The sequence below is a fragment of the Delphinus delphis genome, chromosome 12 (assembly GCF_949987515.2).
Source record: "Delphinus delphis chromosome 12, mDelDel1.2, whole genome shotgun sequence".
Classification (NCBI taxonomy): Eukaryota; Metazoa; Chordata; class Mammalia; order Artiodactyla; family Delphinidae; genus Delphinus; species Delphinus delphis.
In genome coordinates this window covers 63,996,628-64,015,363 of record NC_082694.2, presented here as the reverse complement: position 1 = coordinate 64,015,363, position 18,736 = coordinate 63,996,628, and the positions used below count along the sequence as shown (strand labels likewise).

Genomic DNA, 18,736 nt, shown 5'->3' with positions numbered 1-18,736 from the left:
TGCCAGGTCCTTATTTTTGCACTACCAGGATACTATTCTCACTGTGGTTTTCCCAGAACTCAGCAGAGTTCCTATGTACCGATGTCAAGAATCTCTTTATTAGTCTTCAGTTTTACCCCACTTTAATGTTCCTCTTTTTCCTGACAGTCTTTTGACTCATACTAAAATTAGTTAAAAGACCTGAAGGCAGATTTTTTAAACAGTCGATTTGTATGGCATCTACTTTAAAAAAATATGTATAATTAGCTTTTTTGATTATGTAATACATGGTACAAAACTTAAAAGACACAAGAAGGCCTACTCTAGAGTGAAAATGAAGTTCTCTTCTGTAGGGGCAAATACTCTTACCCATTTCTTGAGTATTCTTCTTGAATTTGAGTGTGGGAGCATATCATCTTGAAACTGCTAGAATATTTTATTTAGTATATTTCACTGTGCTTTGTTCACCTGGCAGTTCATATCGGCACCAACAAATCTGCCTTGTTCTTTTTGATGACTGCATAATATTCCATGCTGGCATACACTATAATAACTAGACTGTATTGTTCAGCATTTGCCTTTGCAACTTTTTCTGTTATCATCCAAACTGCAGTGAATAATAAATTCTTAGTACACATGTGTGATTATCTGAGAATAAATTATTAGAAGCAAAATTGCTGCATCAAAGGGTATGTTCTGATTTAATTTTAACAGATATTTACCAAATCATCTGCTATAAAAGCTGAATCATTTACATTCCCGATACTGAGAAATTAGGATTTAGAACCTTAATTTGCATCTCCCAGTCAACCTCAGCATTATTCCCATTTGGGCTGGAAAATTCTTTGTTTCAAGGTTCTGTTCTATGCATTGTAGGATGTTTAGCACCATCCTGGTTACTACACAGTAGATTCAAGTAGCATTCCCACCCCCACCCTGCACCCAAGTTGTGACAACTAAAAATGTCTCCAGTTGTTGGCAAATGCTCCTGTGGGCACAGTCACCACTGGTCGAGAATACTTCAATTAATTGCATCTGACTCGGGTCATTCACTCAGTCATCAGTCTTGGCCTGAGCTCTGTCACATCCGTGTGTGAATCTGACTTTCCTCATCTCTAGAATGGGAGGGATTAATACCCACCCATAGAGTTGCTGTGAGGGTTAAATATGGAGCATGGTTTTTTTTAAAAAAATGCTTTATGATCAGAACAATGTCCATATAATCAGGTGTTAGTTTTCTTATTAATTGCTTGATTATGATACCACTTACATTTGATTACATCAAAATGCAATTCATTAAACTACAACACTGAACATATTTAAACATATTGTAACATATAAGAGATTGGCATTAACAAAAGTAACCAATATATATTGAATAACTTGTGTACGTTGAAATTGACCAAACATCACAAATTAATGGCATTGCCTGGTACTTTAATCTTACATCATTTAGCTGCAGTTTCAAGTCTAATACAAGGAAATTATTTTCTCCTATATATAGCTTTAACTTTAGGAGAATCCAAAGAACTTTGATCCCATTTAATTTACTATTTGGGGTTCTCATAAAGAATTTAAACACTTCACAGTTCTGCAAATGGCAGATTTTTACACAGTTGATAGTCACTCCACTGGTGACTAAAGAGCAGATTTTTAAAATTTGGACTCAGGGCGTGCCTGGAAAGCACACGTTGATTTCCCTTCCTCCTGAAATACTTGGACTTTGAAATATATAATTTAACTTTAAAATTACAGATGCTGAAAAATTTGTAAGTCAAACATCAAAGGTGTTAGATTCCAGAGACTTATTGTTTGGGTTTGTTTAAGATGTCGTTAGTGCAGATAGAATTATCACGTGGCTAATACATGTATGGAAATGAAGAGCTGTGAAGACGGTAAACAAGGAAGGAAGGAAACTGACATTTCACAGGTGTTATTTACCGTTAGTGTGTTTCTGAAAAGTCAAAATTTATGATCGTATGATTGTGCCAAATAATCTTGTGCTCATGAGGGGTCATAATTTCTTGGAAATCTGTGGGGATTTGTTTCATGAAGTGAATGCCAGACCCTTAGCACTGGGAGTGGCTTAGAGAACATCTCGTTCACCCTTTTTCATTTTACACATCAGAAAATTGAGGCCCAGAGAGGGAAGGGGATGACCTTAAGGTCACAGCTAGTGGCAGAGCTCAGATTCAGACCCTGCCTTGTGATTCTCATTGCATTGCCAAATGAGATTGTTTTTGTAAGGTTATTATATCTGGGGATTTCGTAAAGTGGCCTCTTGTTGGCCATTGCCCCTGTGTGGCGATTTCTAACTCAGCTTGAATGTACAAGAGTGGAGTATCCGAGAGGGATTCTGCTCCAGCCACTCCCTCCCCACCCCATTCCCGCCCAAATAAGGTGAGGCTGAGAGTCACTGGGTAATTGGGCAAAGATAGACTGACCATACTCAAAAAACCATAAATAAGACAGTATTCCTCAATCACTATGAACCTTTGCTCAACAAAAGAATTAGTAGACTATGCTGTGTAAACTTTAGATAGAGTGATGTGTAGAATACCAAATTCAGATATCCAGGGATTAAGAATTAAAAATACAAGTAGTCATGCGGAAGGAACATCCCGGGGCATTGGCAGGTGGGTCCTCCAGTCCCAGCCACAGAAGGCTACTCCCCGCCCATAGCACCTTCTGCAGGGCTTGGTAAAGACTGGATGCCCCAGTTCTTTACCACTTTCTGGAATTAACCCAGAGAAGAAAGCGAGAGAGGAAATTTCAGATGAGCTCAGGTCTGAGACGCTTTTCCCTAGCTAATTCCTAGAGGGATCCTGAGTGACATTTTCTTAGCTCATTTAGGGAAAGTCGAGTAATAAAGTACCGATGATTCATGGACATTGTGGTTATCAAAGGAGACACCTTCTAGCCAGAAAATGAAAGATTTCTTTCCAGTGATTCACACGTATTACCCAGAACACTTCGACTTCCTGGAATTTAAAATATAAACTGAAGTCCCCTGGCAATAACTCTTAAACACCAGAAATCAATTCATCTTCCCTTCCTATCTCCTCTTCTTTTCTCTCTCCCACTCTATAACCCTGATTCTTTTTTTTTTTTTTCTGGACGGGGAGACCAAGCCATTATTATTGGAGAAGGTGGCATTTGAGCAAGCCCTTAAGAGTGTCTTTTTCAATCGACAGAAAATGAGAGGAAAGAGAGGAATTCATGGAGAAGTGTAGAGTCATAACAAAGGTATGGTGGTGCCCATAACCCTGACGTTTCAGATGCATCATAGCGTACCTAAATGCTGGGTAACTGAAGACAAAGGATGATGGCTCTTCTTCAAAATGGCAGAAACACAGCGTGTACCTTTTCTCTTTTCTGCAGAATGATGACACATTTTTAGTTTAGCACATCACAGAGTGAGACAGGAAACGCATTTGTTTGGAGAGCTCATTTAAGGTGAGGTGAAAATGTCTCTTGTGCTGCTTTGTCTCATGGCCAGACAGAATGCAATGAGATGGGAATGCAGGGGGCTTAGGGTCTGTCTGCTTAATCCTGGCCCTGAGCGTGCCTCTGTGAGTGAGGGAACAAAGCTGCAGCCTGGTGAGCTGCGGCCATAGTAGCAACAGCTGCACTTAGATTGGTTCCCTCCCCTTGGCCTTGACTGAGCCCTGCTCGTCTTCACAGAGAGGAGCAGCCTGCTGCCGCTGTGGCCCTGTGACTCAAGGGATTCCTATGGAAAATAATAGAAAATATGGGTCCCTCCAGGCTGCAGCTAAGTTAATGCTAATAGTCCCTCTGAAACTTGAGTGCTTGCTGTAAAATCAAGGCTCAGCCAGTTCAGCTGCCACTTAACCAAGTTGTTGAGTTTGAGTTATCAAAAGAGCCACCACTGCCAGCACTTCCTGTCCAGCACCTTTTAAAAGTAACATCACTAGTTCTATTGTTAAAGAATTTCTGTTTCTTATCTGTATCTTATTGTGTCTGATGATTCAAGTCTTTAAATAATACCTTTAAAAATAGGAACACCAGTGGTCGTGCTTGTTTGAAGGCCCCTACTGATGCTGCTTACTGACTCTGCCTCTTGGATTATGGGTTGGTCCAATGTAGGCCGCTTTAGTTTCCTGTGTGATAACTGGATGGATTATTGAGGAAAAATTCCCAGAGTAAAACCATGGGGAAAGATCTGGTCCAGAGCTGCAAGGAAAGGAAAACTCATGTGTATTGAGTACCTTTGCTGTACCCATCATAGTTTTAGATATTTTCACATCAAATTTCTTTTCACCCTGAGAATAATAGGTATATTATTCCCATTTACTAATTAGAAAACAGAGGCCTAGCAGATTTCGGTAAAGTACTCGATCCAGAGAACTGTAATACTGAATCCAATTGTAAAAATAACTATTGTGGACAATTTCCATTTCTATAGCCACGTGGAGAAAACGTATTAGGGTAATGTGGAGACTGGCCCCTTTTAATTGTTGGTAGATGAATAGCGAAACTTGAAATGAATGGAATCCAAGTGCTTTGGAATTATTTTTGAGCGGGTCATTCATGTGGTTAGGGCAGCGCTACTTCCAAGGGAGTATTTTGATTGATTGTGTCAGCGTCCTTGGGTGGCCCTCCCAAGAGCTTGAATGCCTGTGTAAGTTTGGTTTCCTCTAGCTAACTTTTAAGCTTTTACAGATGAGGCACCACATCTTTATGTTGTTTCTCTAATAATGATTAGTAAAGTAAATTGAAAAGTATGGGAATTCAGTACATTGGGTTGACCTACTATAGAAATAGACTTTTTCATCACTGTTGAGAATAACTACGTATTATAGACAAGCACACGGTCAACTAGGTGTTTAGCCCTTGTGATTAGTAGCAACTATTCTGTCTCATTATTGATGATTGCAGTACTTTGGAATGGAAAGTAGATTCTACCCAACTCTGCCTGTGACTGACCAGTGTAGTGTGTTGAGAAGGATTCAGAGTCTCTTTCTAGGCCCAGCAAGAGCCATGGTAGACAAGTAATTTTTGTTAAAGATAGAGGAGGAGAGAGCATAGCACCTACGCTGCAGCTGCTGCTTCCACGGGTGTTTGCGGCAGCCCACTGGTCATAGCAGTAATGACTGGGCCTTTTCATCCCCTCCTGGCCTCTCTAAAATCTGCTGGGACAATATGCACACTTTGGAGATAGATAGCGTGGTAGACTTTGAATATCGATTCTACCATTTTGGGAAGAAAACAAAATGTCTCAGAATCTGTTAACTCCTCTATAAGTTGGTATAAAATTATGTCATTCACAGAGTTTTTTGAAGGAGTAGCTGGGATAGTGAATATAGTACCCTGTAAAAGAGTAGAAGTCCAACAATTGTTAGTACCTTTCCTTTGTGTAGAGGCCATGTAGCCATTTCCTTATTGAAACTTTATTGTTCTTGCCTTCTGCAAACAAATATTTTCATATGGATAAGTAATGTCAAGAGTGGCATTAGGGCTTCCCTGGTGGCGCAGTGGTTGAGAGTCCACCTGCCCATGCAGGGGACACGGGTTCGTGCCCTGGTCCGGGAAGATCCCGCATGCCGCGGAGCGGCTGGGCCCGTGAGCCATGGCCGCTGAGCCTGCGCGTCCGGAGCCTGTGCTCCGCAACGGGAGAGGCCACAACAGTGAGAGGCCCACGTACTGCAAAAAAAAAAAAGAGTGGCATTAAAGCATTTTCAGATAGGTATGTTATTTCCATCACTTTTATATATTAAATATATTAGCTGAAAATGGTTAATATATTTTAACTTATTAACAAATGAAGTGGAAACTTTTCAACAGGTTTATGTTGGGCATGTTAAAGAATCTGCATCTTGGAATAAGCATTCAATTGATAACTTTACTGATGATCAGTTTTATAAATTTTGAATCATTTGGTTAGTTACTGAATAATGTCTTCTGTACTTCTAGACAGTTCTCATTGAATTCTTTTTTTTTTTTTTTTTTTTTGTCCTGTATCCCTCATGGCTTTTGAATTGCTTCTTTCAGATGGGAATGGAGTGACTTGGTAAAAGTGATCATGCTTGCTAGCGTTCTTTGATTGCCTTACAAGAGCCTGAAAAACACATGGTGAGGAACTTGTTAAGACTCATCATTTTTAGGATAGAGTGACAGCCAGATATAAATAACTTGTTTGGCTCAGAAAAGCAAATTTGAAGGGACACAGTAGTGTCTTTCTTATCTACCTTTTGTGGCGAAAGTGTTGAATTTAAGGTACTAGAAATAGAGGATGACATTTATCAATTGTGAATGTTTAGTGGACTTGCATTTGTCTGTATGTGTGTCAGTAGATTCATGCATAATAAGTGAGCCTATATAAAGGTAGTGGCCAAATAACCTCTTAAAAATCAAACTGAGCTCTTCCTTAATCATCATTTTTCTTCTTGGCTTTAGGAATTCTGACTGGATATCGTGATCATATATCTAATAATTACTTGGAAAATTCTATCAATCTCTGGTTTTTCCTTTTTCCCGGGGGTACGGGACTATGAAAACCTGAATTTTCCACTTTAATAGTAAGAACTCTATGGTTTTATGCTAATGGTGAAAGCAGAAATTCTGTTCTAGCTTTCAAATCAAGTTTAAGCTTTCCTAATCTAGACCCCATTGATTACACGTATATATATATATATATATTTTTTTTTTAAACACCAACTTTTATGGATTGGTGCTGTTACTATTTTTTTTAATTTAATTTATTTATTTATGGACTGCGTTGGGTCTTCGTTGCTGCGCACGGGCTTTCTGTAGTTGGGGGGAGCGGGGGCTACTCTTCGTTGCGGTGCCCGGGCTTCTCATCGCGGTGGCTTCTCCTGTTGCAGAGCACGGGCTCTAGGTGCGTGGGCTTCAGTAGTTGTAGCGCACAGGCTTAGTCGCTCCGTGGCATGTACATGTATTTTTGACAAGTAAGATTCAGTATCTTTCCTCTGCTTGGCTGTTGATCAGCGTGCTAACAGCTGGAAGATCTAATCATAAATCACTCGTGAAGATTATGAATAAGCTGTAAGTTTATCCACATGTATAGCCTTTCTCTCCCAGTGATAGATGCTTCATATTCAAAAATGAAATATTAGTGAAATATTTATGAAATTTTATTGTAGTTTTCTTGCTTTTTTAAAAAAGAACAACAAAGTAAGCTAGCAATTAATTGAATTTTGTAAGGAGAATCCAGAAGAGACCTGCCAGATACAGACAAAAGAGAAGGGCTTTGGTAAAGAGAGTGAGATAATGTTCATTTTAGACCTAAGAAATAGCTTTAAGAGCTTTATCACTTAACACTGGAAATATGCCAGAACGTTAACAATGACGGAAAGAATACAAAATATGGCTTTTAAAGTATTCTGGATGTAATATGAAAAGTTTTAAAGACAATTTGAGGGTTGTGACTAAGGTAGCAGAAAAATCTTTCCAGGATTGCTGCTATCTATTTCGTGGAAAAAGCATCGGAAGCAGTCTAAAATACCATGGAATGCTAGCTGAAAACTATCACTTCACTTCAAATGTTACATATTTTGGTATCATTTGGAACAAAAAGGAACATACAAAGCTGTATCGGGGAAAACATTCTTACTTGGTCCCCGTATAAACCCAGAGAGTTTAACTTTGGGTCTTCTGGCTTCTGTCAGAAGGCTGAAGGGTTGGCCCCACTGAGGTGCTTTCAAATCACTGGCATTTACTGGGCGCCTACTCAGCGCACTCCAGGTGCAGGGAAGGCAGGAGCACCTGAACCTCACGGAGGGTCACAGGAGGCCTCGCTGAAGGGGGGGACATGGAGGGGGGCTGAGGCCCAGCAACTGAAGAAGAGGGAAGAGGAATTCTTCCAGAATCTAGCCAGAGGCATGCCATGTGCATTGGCTTGGATTCAGGGGAGAGAGAGTGGTGTGTTTCGGGACGCAGGTAGATCAGTTTTGTGGTCTGAAATGCCCAAGGCAGGACATGGCGGAGGTAAGACTGGTAGCACCTGGCATTTAACGCACTGTTACCGTGAGCCAGGCCTTTGACGCTCACTGCAAACCCCATGAGGCAGCCCATGGGCTTATTACCCAAATTCCATTGAGAGAATAGGATTTCTTTTTTTAGGTGATAGCCATAGATATAGGGAAATGAGCTAATTAAGTATACATGTCAGACAGTACATTCTAGCCAGGGTATGGAGAGAACATATGGGAGAGAAGTAAGAAAGGAGGTGGGGAGGCTATCACAACGGCTTTGCCATAGTCTGTGCAGGATACAATAGCCTGAACTTGGACAAAGGCATTGGGGAATGGAAAGGAAGAAATAAACAGACATACTAGAGGGAGAGAATCAGTAGAACTCGGTTACAGTCGATGTGCGTGTGTCGGGATGGTGAAGCAAGGCTCCAATGTTTGTGGCTCCTAAGCAGTATTCTTTCATATTTAATAGATTATAGGACCATAAAAGTTTAGCACTGGGAAACAAATTTATATCAGTTAGAGCTATTGTTTTACCAATTAGAAAACCAAGTTTCAGAGAGCTGAACTGAACTGCTGAGGGTTGTTTAGCTGTATGATGCAGACCTACGAGGTGGAACTCAGGTGCCTAGTCTCCCAGTACGTGGACCTTCTGACACGCTAGACTTGAAACTTGTATCACATCCAGGAAGTATTATTATTATTATTTATTGGTTGGGTCTCTTTCCTGATAAAAGTAATGGACTACAAAATGTGAATCATGTGGTCAAGTTCCATGAAGAGAATAGAATTTTAGAAGTGAAGCAGTGAAAATGTTTTGCTCTAAATGGCTTGTGAAAATATGTATTTGAAGTTGCTGGGGTTCAAGCTCTGATGGTATTGAATGTATTAATAGATATAAAAGGTGTAAAATGCTTTCTTCTTTCCCCTTCTTCAGCTTTTTCAAGTTGCCAGTTCAGTTGTGGCAACTACCTTTTCCAGAACAGCATTAACTCTGAAAGTATTGATAGATGCATATCTCTCTAAGTAATGTATAGGCTTTTTCTTATTGTTTGGATCAAATATGTGATAAATTATACCACTTCATGTTGAAATCAATTTGGTAAAATGTTTTAGCTTGTAAAAATTACAGAGAAAATAATTGTAGTTTATGAAAAGACTTCATTTTTTATCAGTAGCAATCACTGTATTGCCTTATAATTCTGAATTAAAATATCCTTATATACTTTCCTGAACTTCATTGTCTGACTGGCCATAAAAGGAAAGAAGAATGAAACAGGAGGAATACTAGGGAAAAGTTTCTGAAATTCTTCTTCGTATGCCCAGGTAGTTTCCCTGATGATATTTGGTTTATTTAGGAACTTTGCCAGGGGGATTTGGGAATTTTTCTAGTCCTGATTAATGATGGTAGTTTTAGTTTACTTTTCCTCCATGCCTCGGATTCTTATCCTGTGCAAAATCTAGACCTCTGATTGTTTTATTGTGGTAACTGAGTATTAGAGTATACACTAGGATGTTTCAAAAGTCAACTTAGTCTGAGTCTGAGCTACATCTCAAGAGAGTTAATTAGAAACATATTCATGGGCCAGTATTGGGGATTAAAAGGAATTATCTTTAGGAAGTCAGTTTTGATACATATTGTCTTGATTTAGTGGAATGTTCCAGATTCAGGAAGTATATATGGAGCCCTGAGGAATGAATAGGCATATTTTAATAACCTGAACTTGACATATCAAGTCATTTAGGTTAAATGGAAGAAGACATCTTGGCTCATCTTACAGTCAGTAATGAATCACGTGGCTTTGAATAGCTTTAGCATTTGACTCTGGAAAGTTCTGCCGTGTGATTTTAAGCCGTCTGCAGCAGAAGCTTTCTAAAATGACCTCCATGTAGCTGAATTTGCATATGAACCAGTTCCCTCCTTTCCTCTTTAAAAATACACTGACTGATGCCCATGGCATGCTAAATATTCCTAGCTGATAGTTCATTCCACACATTACACCTCCCATGTCTGAATAATATGGCTTCCAAGGGTCAATTCTTTTGTTTCTGACTGGAAATGACATCATTAAATTAAATGGTATTTAAGCTGATCAAAAAAAAAGAGTTGTTTTTATGAAAATTCAGTTGAATCATTCAGAAAGACTCAATAAAAGCAAATAACTAATATTGTATTGACTGTCAATTTAAGGTAAGGTAAGACAACATTGAGAAATTGGAAAGGAAACGACAAACTGGAATTTGGCATTCAGCTGGCTCCACAATTTAAAAACAATGTTTTGTAAGAAACTCCATTTGTTCATTCAAAAACACGTACTGGGTACCCACCATGTGATTAGCATTTTGTTAAGCTCTAGGGCTGGACAGCTGAAACAGGCAAGATCCCAAAGACAAGGTTTCCTCCCTTCCAGGCACTCATTACCTTTCAGAGAAGTCAGACGTGCCCTCAATTATAGTGGAATGCTGGCTGTGCTGGGCTGGCTGTGCACATGAATATATTGCTCTGAGACTATGTGGCAGAAGTGGGAGCTATCAGTTTTTCTCTGGTGTCATCAGGAAAGACCTTAGTGATGAGGTGAAGCGTAGGCAGATGCTTGGGTTGACATAGTAGGGTTGGGGTGGTGAGCTGGGAGGAGGAGAGGAAAGAGCCTGTATAGAACCACATGTGTGTGAGGGAGCATGGTGTGCTCAGAACAGACCAAGGGTTGCGTATGACTGGAACTGAAGGGAACAAGACCACAATGGTGGGGAACCAGGCTGGATAGGTAGCAGGAACTAGATCAAGAAGAGCCCTGCTGGGCTTCCCTGGTGGCACAGTGGTTGAGGGTCCGCCTGCCGGTGCAGGGGACGCCGGTTCATGCCGCGGTCCGGGAAGTTCCCACGTGCCGCGGAGCGGCTGGGCCCGTGAGCCATGGCTGCTGAGCCTGTGCGTCCGGAGCCTGTGCTCCGCAACGGGAGAGGCCACAACAGTGAGAGGCCCACGTATCGCAAAATAAAAAAAAAAAAAAAAAAAAAAAAAAGAAGAGCCCTGCTGCCATGATTGGGTTTAGATGTCTTCCTTTGGTGATACAGAGAATCTCTGAAATTGTTAAGCAGGAAATTGATGTATTTGGCTTTTAGCTCAAATGAGCCTGAATCTCAGAAGGAATGATCCAATAAAAACTATTTGGGAAGCTCTTCACTGCCATCCTAGTGTGTGATCATATCCATAAGTCACCTTCTCATTCCTGTTAGGCAGTCTCGTCCTTCTTTACCCCTAGATATGAGACCCAGAAATGGGATGCTATGTCACATAAGAAATCTGAGGTAGGGTTTTCTTTTAATCTAACAGGTTGTAGAATTGAAACTTGTGATGCAGTCTTACGAATTTTTAGTATTTAGTATTTGTAAAAAACCCCTCTTTTACCTCTAACTTCAACTCTTTCACTAAGGCCTGTATGAGTCTAAAAGGCAAAGAAGTGAAAAATCAGTTCTTACTAACTGAAGCAGAAACTGATACCTAACTGCGACAGCAGTTGTCAGATGGTGTTCAGCCCCTTTTGCTTGTGAGTTTAGGCAATCTCTGTCTATACCTATGTGTATATTCTGTCACCTCTATGTAAAACTTTGAAATTCATCAGTATTGGGGATAGTTCACCCACCAGTGTAGACAGGCTTCTAAACTGGTTTTCCCTGTGCATTTTTGTGTCACATGGAGGTTTTAAGGTCACAATCTGCCTGGACTCTGAAGTACGTAAAGAAGGCATTAGGAGTCTGTTTTCCTGCCTAAGGATTTTCTAGTTCAGGTATCTAGAAAGATCTGTGGCTGCCTTGCTCAAATGCATGTCCCGTCAGCAGCTACACAGGATATTCTGTATCCTTTGCGTTGGATATTTTCCTAATCATGGTGACTGTGACATCCTGCACTGCATCCCAGTGTCACCTTCCTTTATGCTCCTCAGTGACAGCTTACTACTCAGGAAGAGAATGCTGCAAGGGACCCCTACTCTTTAAAAGAAAGAAAAGACCAGGATAAAGAAATATGCTCACCTAGGGTGGCATAGTTAGGTGGGAGCCATGGAAGAGTAATGATCCATGGAGGGTGGGAATAAAAGGAAGCTGTAGACGGGCCATGCAGATTTTTGTTTATAGTAATGGTTCCCAAACATTGTCTACTCAGAATTTATCCCTTTTGGCATCTGACTGAATTTTACAGACCCCATTTCATTTTATTACCCAGTGAGTTTCTTCTTTCATGTCTCTCAGGGAATGTTTCTCTGCTTTTGTATTAGTCCTGGGCCTCCGCTCTGCTATCCTGCATTCTCCTTCCTCCTCCCATCCTTGACTCCACCCTAAACTGCCCTTTTTTCTTTCTTTTTTCAACCACATTATGTCTTCCCCCTTTTGAAGACTTCCATTCAAAATAACTTAGCTTTTTTAAAAAATGGGAAAGGAAGTTTTATTTAATAACTAATGTGAAGCCATTTAGATTGCAATTTGAAGCAAAATGAGTGATAACCCGTATGTATACACTGGGTAAAAACTCCAGATGGAACAAGTTAAATAAGCAAGAAAGAGATGGAAAGAATCTAAGGAGCTAGTATGAAATAGGTTATCTGTCAGACACTTGGAGGGGTAGCAGCTTTTAAAGGAGTGAAACAGAACATTACAGAGAAAGGAACCTATAAACTTAATTCTATGGAAATAATAAAATATCTGTATCCAAACAAACTAAACTAAAATGAACAGGAAATATGTTTGCAAAGGTATTTTCATCATTAGGACAAATAAAATCTTAAATTTTATTATCCATAAAAACCATCATTAAAGTAATTTTTAAAATCATTACGATTCTAAGGGATAGGTAAAATATAAAGATAGTTCAAACAAGAGGAAATAAAAACAGTAAAACAAAGTTACAAACATTAAAACCGTTAAAAATCTTTAGTAAATAGACGTGTGAAATCAACATTATTGTAGTTTAACCTGATTGCAGGTAGAATATTACAGCTTAGAAGTTATTTTGAAGCTATTAAAGTGGTAGTAATGTTTAAGAACAAAATCCAGTTTTGACAAGATGTGAATTTGGATATGTTCATATACTGCTCTTGATGTTAATAATTGATAAACTCTTGTTAGAAGCTTCGTCTGTTGATATACTCAGCAATTCAACGTCTCTTCATTGGCTACCGGGAGCAGAGTAGTGAATGAAACAACATGCAGTATACTGCATGACCTGACTGGTGATAAGGATATTCACACCCCTTCCTTGCCAATGCACTGGTGTGGTTTCCCCTTTTATATGTTCCCACTGTATCCTAATCAGGGAGATTATGCAGATGGCTAACATTTGCTGAGTGCTTCCTGTGTGCTGAGTACTAAGTGCTTTGAATATATGACCTCATTCAAGCCACACAACAACCATATGAGGGGTTACAATTTTTATGCTCATTTTATAGGTGAAGAAATGAGGGGCAGAGAAATGTTCAATGACTTATCCATGGTCATACCACTAAGAAATGGTGAAGCTGTGATTCGCACCCCCTCGAGATCGGCTTCCAGGCCCTTGCTCTTAATGCCTATGTTCCCTGTGCTCCCCATGATAAGATGGTTACATTGCTTTAATTGGCTCATATGGTTTTCTTGTTGATGATATCACCTAGCACATTGCCTGTTACATACTAAGCAATTGCCCAATATTAGTTGAAAGCATGAGGAAAGAATTACTAAGAGAGATACAATTACACGCTTGAGGATGTTCCTTGCAGCCTTACCTGCAGTAGTTAAAAAGAAATTCAGGCAATGTAAACAAATAATAAAGGAATGACTATGTAATTTACCATCTGTCAGCTTAATGGGATATTATGTAGCTATTCAGGCTCTGTAGCAGCTTATAGCATGGAACAGTATCATGGCTATATAGGGACAAAAGACTGCAAATGTGAACTGTGGTAATCCTAACTGTAACCTGGATGCCCCTCTAGGCATTATCATTGCAGGTATAGATAATATAATGATAATGATAAACCCAAGTTATGCTAGCCCCAAACCCTTGCCTGCTTACACAGAACCTTCATCCCTACTGTACCCCTTGCAAGAGTGCCTGAGGATCTCCAAGGGTACTCTCCCACTCCCCACCCAGTGCTGGTGAGCTGCGTTCACCGCAAAACATCTGCCCAGGTCTTCCTATCCAGACCCTTCAGGGGCCACTACAGATGGAGCCCCGAGAGAGAGCCCCAGCCCTGCCCTGTGGAAGGTCCCTCCCCGGAACACCTGACCTCTTTTCATGTTCAGAGAGGTGTTTGGTAGCCTGTAGAACTGAGAGAACAAGTCTTTATCGAACGCCGTCCAGCTCCTAGGCCCCAAACCAAGATTCTTCTCATGCCCAGAGTCTCACAATGATGATGAGATGACAGAAGGTAAGAGCCAGGAGGGCAGGTTATCTTGGTTTGCTTTTTTTTTTTTAACATCTTTATTGGAGTATGATTGCTTTACAGTGGTGCGTTAGTTTCTGCTTTATAACAAAGTGAATCAGCTGTACATATACATACATCCCCATATCTACTCCCTCTTGCATCGCCCTCCCACCCTCCCTATCCCACCCCTCTAGGTGGACACAAAGCACCAAGCTGATGTCCCCATGCTATGCAGCTGCTTTCCACTAGCTATCTATTTTACATTTGGTAGTGTATATATGTCCAGGCCACTCTCACTTTGTCCCAGCTTACCATTCCCCCTCCCCGTGTCCTCAAGTCTATTCTCTACGTCTGCGTCTTTATTCCTGTCCTGCCCCTAGGTTCTTCAGAACCTTTTATTTATTTATTTATTTTTAGATTCCATATATATGTGTTAGCATACGGTATTTGTTTTTCTCTTTCTGACTTACTTCACTCTGTATGACAGACTCTAGGTACATCCACCTCACTACAAATAACTCAATTTCCTTTCTTTTTATGGCTGAGTAATATTCCATTGTATGTATGTGCCACATCTTCTTTATCCATTCATCTGTCCATGGACGCTTAGGTTGCTTCCATGTCCTGGCTATTGTAAATAGAGCTGTAGTGAACATTGTGGTACATGACTCTTTTTGAATTATGGTTTTCTCAGGGTATATGCCCAGTAGTGGGATTGCTGGGTTGTATGGTAGTTCTATTTTTAGTTTTTTAAGGAACCTCCATACTGTTCTCCATAGCGGCTGTCTCAATTTACATTCCCACCAACAGTGCAAGAGGGTTCCATCTTCTCCACACCCTCTCCAGCATTTATTGTTTGTAGATTTTTTGATGATGGCCATTCTGACCAGTGTGAGATGATATCTCATTGTAGTTTCGATTTGCATTTCTCTAATGATTAATAATGTTGAGCATTCTTTCATGTGTTTGTTGGCAATCTGTATATCTTCCTTGGAGAAATGTCTATTTAGGTCTTCTGCCCTTTTTGGATTGGGTTGTTTCTTTCTTTGATATTGAGCTGCATGAGCTGCTTGTAAATTTTGGAGATTAATCCTTTGTCAGTTACTTCATTTGCAAATATTTTCTTGCATTCTAAGGGTTGTCTTTTTGTCTTGTTTATGGTTTCCTTTGCTGTGCAAAAGCTTTTAAGTTTCATTAGGTCCCATTTGTTTATTTTTGTTTTTATTTCCGTTTCTCTAGGAGGTGGGTCAAAAAGGATCTTGCTGTGACTTTGTCATGGAGTGTTCTGCCCATGTTTTCCTCTAAGAGTTTTATAGTGTCTGGCCTTACATTTAGGTCTTTAATCTATTTTGAGTTTATTTTTGTGTATGGTGTTAGGGAGTGCTCTAATTTCATTCTATTGCATGTAGCTGTCCAGTTTTCCCAGCACCACTTATGGAAGAGGCTGTCTTTTCTCCACTGTAAATTCTTGCCTACTTTATCAAAGATAAGGTGACCATATGTGTCTGGGTTTATCTCTGGGCTTTCTATCCTGTTCTATTGATCTATATTTCTGTTTTTGTGCCAGTACCATACTGTCTTGATTACTGTAGCTTTGTAGTATAGTCCGAAGTCAGGGAGCCTGATTCCTCCAGCTCCATTTTTCTTTCTCAAGATTGCTTTGGCTATTCAGGGTCTTTTGTGTTTCCATACAAATTGTGAAATTTTTTGTTCTAGTTCTGTGAAAAATGCCAGTCGTAGTTTGATAGGGATTGCATTGAATCTGTAGATTGCTTTGGGTAGTATCGTCATTTTCATAATGTTGATTCTTGCAATCCAAGAACATGGTATATCTCTCCATCTGTTTGCATCATCTTTAATTTCTTTCATCAGTGTCTTATAATTTTCTGCATACAGGTGTTTTGTCTCCTTAGGTAGGTTTATTCCTAGATATTTTTTTCTTTTTGTTGCAGTGGTAAATGGGAGTGTTTTCTTAATTTCACTTTCAGATTTTTCATCGTTAGTGTATAGGAATGCAAGAGATCTGTGCATTAATTTTGTATCCTGCTACTTTACCAAATTCGTTGATTTTCTCTAGGAGTTTTCTGGTAGCATCTTTAGGATTCTCTATGTACAGTATCGTGTCATCTGCAAACAGTGACAGCTCTATTTCTTCTTTTCTGATTTGGATTCCTTTTATTTCTTTTTTTCTCTGATTGCTGTGGCTAAAACTTCCAAATGTATGTTGAATAATAGTGGTGAGAGTGGGCAACCTTGTCTTGTTCCTGATCTCAGAGGAAATGCTTTCAGTTTTTCACCATTGAAGACGATGTTGGCTGTGGGTTTGGCATATATGGCCTTTATTATGTTGAGGTAAGTTCCCTCTATGCCTACTTTCTGGAGGGTTTTTATCATAAATGGGTGTTGAATTTTGTCAAAAGCTTTCTCTTGCTTTGTTTCTTGACGCTTGCTAAGGGCTTAGAACAGTGCTTGACCATGGCAGACATAGAATAAATGTTCACTGAATGAGCCAACACTACTTTTTGAGCTTCTGGCCTTTACTTCTCACCTCACTGGAACTGATGGGGACAGTGATAGACCAGCAGAGCAGAATAGCAGTTTCTGCAGTGATGGAAATGTTCTCTGTCTGTGCCGTCTAACAAGTGTTGTTCAATTCCTTTTTTGTTTCCTCCTACACTTTTTATTTCCTCCTGCTCCTACTCTTCCTCTCATGTCTGTGTGTCCTCCTTTAAAAAAAAAAAAAAAAGGCGGCTTGGTAGTTTCTACTCATATATTTCGATCCCTGAAGGAGTTCATGAGTGTACCTCATCTGTAACTGGCCAAACCTCCATCTAAGTTAGGGTTCCATTAGCACATCTGGTGACTAATTATGAAAAATGTTTCTGTGGAAGAAGGAAGGAAGACTTGGGACAAGACTATGTGGTGAGACTTGAGGGACACCTCTAGGTCCTTCCATTATAAGAGCTATGTGGAAAAGAGCGCTGCACCGGGGTTTAGGAAAATGTGGTCTCACGTCCCATTTCTGTCACAATCTGGCCCTGAATCCTAAGCACACACAGTCTCTGTAACTCACTCTTTGTCTGTAGGATAAGGTGATTGAATTAGGTTATTTAGCAGGTCCTTTTTAGCACCTCTGTGGAAACTACAGTGTGTTCTGGAGGATAGTTTGAAGACTACTGTTTTAGTACAGATGGTCCCAAATTTACAGTGGTTTGACTTACTTTACAGTGGTGTGGAAGCTATGTGACTTTGGTAGAAACTGTACTTTAGATTTTGAATTTTAATTTTTTCCTGGGCTAGTTATAGGCAGTAGGATCTCTCTCATGAGGCTGATCAGTGGCAGCCAATGCAGCTCCCAGTAGCCACACCATCACGAGGGTAAACAACCAATATACACACAACCCTTCTCTGTACCCATGCAACCATTCTGTTATTCACTTTCAGTATAGTAATCAATCAATTGGATGAGATAGTCAACACTTTTATTATAAAATAGGCTTTGTATTAAACCATGTTGCTCAACTGTAAGTGTTCTTCGCATGTTTAAGGCAGGCAAAGCTAAGCTAGGTAGGTTAGGTGTATTAAATTCATTTTTGACTTCTGATATTCTCAACCCATCAGCCGATCTCAAGATGGGTTTATTGGGACGTAACCCCTTTGTAAGTTGAGGAAGATCTGTGTGTGCTAAAGTTAAACAGCATCAGAAGAAAAATGAGGAGTGTGTTACAAGAGGTAAATGCTGCATTGTTTTTCCATCTCAAGTTTTTAGGGAATTAATGGCAACATTTTTATGTTGAGTTCTTGTCTGCAAAATGCTGTTGTATGAGAAATGCGGGAGATAGAAAGATGAGACCATGGACTCTTTCCTACCGTATCCAAAATCTAGTAGGAGGAAGAGAAACAAGAAAATAATTATAATACAAGGCAGATTGATAAATGACACAGAAATTATATTAGATGCCCCCCACCCCATTTGCAAATCCTTCTAGGATTCTTCCTATTCAGTATCTTCCTCTCTTTGGAGGAAAGTTTCTTTATTGGAGGCCATATTTAGACCTGACTTGAAAGGACTCCAAGAGTTTGTACTGGCTACCAAGATAGGAGATTTTAGTGCAGTTTTGTGTTCTCAAGTTAGATATGTACGTCAAGGTTTTGACTTGGCAAATATTTTAAAATTCTAAATTTAGATTAATCTGTAAATCTATCCTGAAGGTTCAGGATAAATAAATAACAAGCAGATCATTAATGAACTTGGTGAGAGTATGAACTTGGTCTCTAGACCAAGTTTGCAAATTACAGTGGTGCAGTACATTTTTTGATTTAACATCTTTATTGGAGTATAATTGCTTTACAGTGGTGCGTTAGTTTCTGCTTTATGCCAAAGTGAATCAGCTGTACATATACATA

At 39.7% G+C, this 18,736-nt stretch overlaps 1 protein-coding gene across 12 annotated transcripts in view; it reads left to right on the top strand.

Moving 5' to 3' along the window:
- The window catches only part of LTBP1 (latent transforming growth factor beta binding protein 1), a 461,631-nt gene that overhangs the window by 224,563 nt on the left and 218,332 nt on the right, over window positions 1–18,736 (top strand). The window contains exon 1 of one of the 12 annotated variants that reach the window (XM_060026851.1): window positions 3,082–3,225. The exons of the other annotated variants lie outside the window; for them this stretch is intronic. The gene's annotated coding sequence lies outside the window, so the exon portion shown is untranslated. Of the gene's footprint in view, window positions 1–3,081; window positions 3,226–18,736 lie in introns of those variants that run through there. 12 annotated transcript variants of the gene reach the window in all.